We start from the raw sequence: 4,735 nt of genomic DNA, 5'->3' as shown, positions 1-4,735 counted from the left end.
CATATATTTGATGCTGAAGGCCAATAAATATTGTTGCTGAAATGAATAAATGAATGATTTCTATTACTCTGCATTTTGGGAAACGTGTACCAGATTTTTGTTTTTAATCAAATTGTAGTTTGTTTCTCGTCACAGTCATTCCAGTGTTACCTAGTTTGGCTCTCCACATTGATTAAATTATCGAATTTTTTTACCGCATTTCTAGTGTGTTCTTAAACATAGGAAAGTGTTTTATTTACAGGTAGATATTTTTGTTTGTTTTCCAGCGTAATTATTTGGTTTCTACCTTGTTACTTGTGAATTTAATATTTTAAACAAGTTATTTCTCCTATTATCCTTGTTATTTTCCTCTAATGCTCATTTCATTAAAGAAAACAAACTTTCTCTAACTTTTGGAATCAAAGGTTTGTTTCTAAGTAAATGTCCACTAGATGGAACTATCGTTTCAAAAGAAGAGGGTGATGCCTTAGAAAGGACCCATTTCTAAAGATTTCCCACTGAACTTTACCTCAAAAAACTGCTGATAGGTAATGCCTTTTCTTTCTTTCTTTTTTTTAACTAACTCTTTTTTTTGTAAGTAACATTACCATTTAAAGCACATGCCATTTGAAGGCTTATATTCTGAAGACCTGTTGCATCTCTAAGACTTTATTTAGTTAATCTGTCTCAATGCAGAGTTCTCTTTTTAAAACTTTTTTTTCCTGTATACTTCAAGGGTTTAATGACAACAAATGAAAATATATTAGTTGTAAAATGTGCCTTAAAAACAGAGGGAACTTGCTTAATGAGTCAGAAATTTAAAAATACAATTCATAGAGGTTTAAATAAAAACCCTAAAACTAAAGTCCTTAACAAAAAGATAATAAAACCTCAAGTGTGGAAACACATACACAAAGATTAAATGTGAGTGTCTATTATGTATGTTTCTCAAGTTCTCAAAGAAACAATATCATTGTGTATTCACACATTCTTGCCCAGTTTACACAACTGTATTTAAACTGCATAGCTTACTATTTGCTAATGCAAATGACATGGTAATGTTGCAAGTTACTTTCCTGTTTGCATTTGCTGACATGAATATAAAATTTCTCTTTATTAACTGAAATTTGTCGTGATTTACCCTTAGTTTAGTATGTTTAAGCTTCTAAAGCAGTTTTTACATTTTCTTACTATAATGTTTATCACCAATATTTTTAAAGTATTTACTTAATGTCTTATGGCATATTATGTTTTATAATTAAATACGGCTTTGGAGTTATTAACTTATTACCTGTAGGAAGTACAGTTTTAAGGAAACAGAGTTATGATGCAATATAAAAGCATTTTAGTTTGAGACTTCAAAACTTCAACCTAATGATAAGCTTCCTCTACATGTTATCCCACAAGTGTGTACTTTCAACAAATGATAAAGAGAAATCTATCAGCTCCTTGACAAACTCTTTGTGGTAGTGACTGGAGACATCAAAGAGTACATATTTCATACAGCAAGTCTGAGTCACCATGATGTCATTGAAAATTCTATGATTCCTTTTTTTCTCTATAAAGTCTGAGGGGAATTTTTTTATCATTATTATGTAAGTTTCAGGTGTACAGCATCAGAATTCAACATCTGCATATGCTACAAAGGGATCACCACCACAAGTCGAGCTACCACCCATCACCATACAGTTGATCCTAAGGGGACTTCTTATTTATTTATTTATTTATTTATTTATTTATTTATTTATTTATTTATTTATTTATTTTGGCTGCGTTGTGTCTTCATTGCTGCGCACAGGCTTTCTCTAGTTGTGGCGAGTGCGGGCTACTCTTCATTGTGGTGCGCAGGCTTGTCATTGCAGTGGCTTCTCTTGTTGCAGAGCACGGGATCTAGGTACAGGGGCTTCAGTAGTTGTGGCACACGGGCTTAGTTGCTCTGCAGCATGTGGGATCTTCCCGGACCAGGGCTCAAACCTGTGTCCCCTGCATTGGCAGGTGGATTCTTAACCACTGTGCCACCAGGGAAGTCCCAGGGACTTCTTTTAATTAAGTTGAAATAGTTATAATACTTTCTTAAAGTTTTCTTCAAAGCTCTCACAACTAAAAAATATTTTTTAAAGCTTTGAATGTAAGGGTTCTTCCTTACATAATTTACTTAACAGTAAAATTTAGCAAATAAATTAAAGTTCTCAGAAACTAATAGCAATTTTATAGCCTTTCTTTAAATCATTTGTCAGAATAAAATTTCAAATATTGGGTTTTTTTCCAATTTATTGAGAAATAATTTACATAGATCACTGTATAACTTTAAGGCATACAGCATTATGGTTTGATTTACATATATAGTGAAATGATGACCACTATAGGTTCAGTTAACATCCATTTTCTCATACAGATACAATAAACAGAAAAGAAGAAAGGAAAAAAATTTCTCCTCGTGATGAAAACTCAGGATTTATTCTCTTAACAACTTTCCTATATATCATACTTCAGTGTTAGCTATAGTTATTGTGTTGTACATTACATCCTTAGTAGGGATAATTACATCCCTATTTAATTATCTTATAACTGGAGGCTTATACCTTTTGATTCCCTTCCTCCAATTCTCTCTCCCCCCCACCCTCCTCCTCTGGTAACCACAAGTCTGATCTCTTTTTCTATGAGTTTTTTAAAAAATACATTCCACAGATAAGTGAGATCATACAGTATTTGTCTTTGTATGATCACTTAGCATAATGCCTACAAAGTCCATCTATGTTGTTACAAATGGTAGGATTTCCTTGCTTTTTATGGGTGAATAATATTCCACATTTTATATATATATTCAATATATACATATATATTATATACATAATGGAATATTCTATATATACCACAACTACTTTATCCATTCACCCATCAATGAACACTTAGGTTGCTTCCATGTCATGGCTATTGTAAATAATGTGGCTATGAGCATCAGGGTGCAAATATCTCTTCAAGTTAGTGTTTTTGCTCTTTCTGGATGTATTCCCAGAAGTGGAATTGTTGGATCATATGGTAATTCTAGTTTTAATTTTTCAAGGATCCTCCATATTGTTTTCTATAGTGGCTGTACCTATTTGCATTCCCAGCAAGAGTGCCCAAGCATTCCCTTTTCTCCACATCCACACCAGCATTTGTTATCTCCTGTCTTTTGACGATGGCCATTCTAATAGGCAAGAGGTAATATCTCATTGTGGTTTTCATCTGCATTTCTCTAATGACTAGTGATACTGAGCATCTTTTCGGATTCTGCTGGTGCTTCATGTATCTTCTTTGAAGAAATGTCTGTTCAGGTCCTTTGCCCATTTTTTAATTGCACTATTTGTTCTTTTGCCATTGTTATAGGAGTTCTCTATGTATGTTGAATAGTAACCCCTTAACAGATATATGGTTTGCAAATATTTTTTCCTGTTCTGTATGTTGTTTTTTCACTTTGTTGATGGTTTCTTTTGCTGTGAAGAAGCTTTTTAGTTTGATGTAGTCCCACTTGTTTATTTTTTTTATTTTGTTGCTTGTGCTTTAGTTGTCATATCCAGAAAATCATTACCAAGACCCATGTCAAGGGTCTTATTGTAGGAGTTTTATGGTTTCAGGTCTTACATTTAAGTCCTAATCCATTTCGGGTTAATTTTTGTGAGGGTAAGATATGGATCCAGTTTCATTCTTTTACATGTGAATATCCAATTATCCCAGCACCATCTATTAAACAGACTTGTCTTTTCTTCATTGAGTATTCTTGGCTCCCTTGTCAAATATCAGCCATATATGCTTGGATTTATTTCTGGGCTCTTGATTTTGTTCCATTAATGTATCTGTCTGTTTTTTTGCCAGTACTATACTTATTTGATGACTATAGCTTTATAGAAGAGCTTGAAATCAGAAAGTAAGATGCCTCCTGCTTTGTTCTTCTTTCTCACAATTTCTTTGTTTATTCAGGGTTTTTGTGATGTCATATATATTTTAGGAGGTTTTTTTCTGCTTCTGTAAAAATTGCCACTGGAATCTTGTTAGGGATCGCACTGAATGCATAGCTGGCTTTTGGTAGTATTGACATTTTAACAATACCAATTCTTCCAATCCGTGAACAAGATATCTTTCCACTTCTTTGTGTCTTCTTTTAATTTCTTTCATCAATTTCTTATAGTTTTCAGAATATATCTTTCACCTTTCTTGGCAAATTTATTCCTAAATATTTGATAGTTTTTGATGCTATTATAAATGGGATTTTTTTCTGAAAGTACATTGTTAGTGTTTAGAAACACCACTGAATTTGTGTGTTAATTTTGTATTCTCCAACTTTACTAAATTAGTTGATTAGATCTAACAGTTTTTTTATTGAGTCTTTAGGATTTTCTATATATAAAATCATGTCATCAAATAGAGACAACTTAACTTCTTCCCTTCTAATTCTGATACATCTTATTTCTTTTTCTGGCCTGATTGCTCTAGCTAGGACTTCCAGTACTACACTGAATAGGAGGGGTGAGAGTGGGCACCCTTTTCTTGTTCCTGATCTTAGAGGAAAATCTTTCAACCTTTCAACATTAGTATGATGTTATCTTTGGGCTTGTGATATATGGCCTTTATAATGTTGAGATATGCCTAATTTGTTTAGAGTTTTTATCAAGAATCGATGTTTTATTTTGCCAAATGCTTTTTTTGCATATATTGAAATGATCGTATGATTCTTATCTTTCATTTTATTAATGTGATGTATTGATTTGTGTATGTT

This window comes from Eschrichtius robustus, chromosome 4 (assembly GCF_028021215.1).
Source record: "Eschrichtius robustus isolate mEscRob2 chromosome 4, mEscRob2.pri, whole genome shotgun sequence".
Lineage (NCBI taxonomy): Eukaryota > Metazoa > Chordata > Mammalia > Artiodactyla > Eschrichtiidae > Eschrichtius > Eschrichtius robustus.
This window is presented reverse-complemented; position numbering follows the sequence as displayed.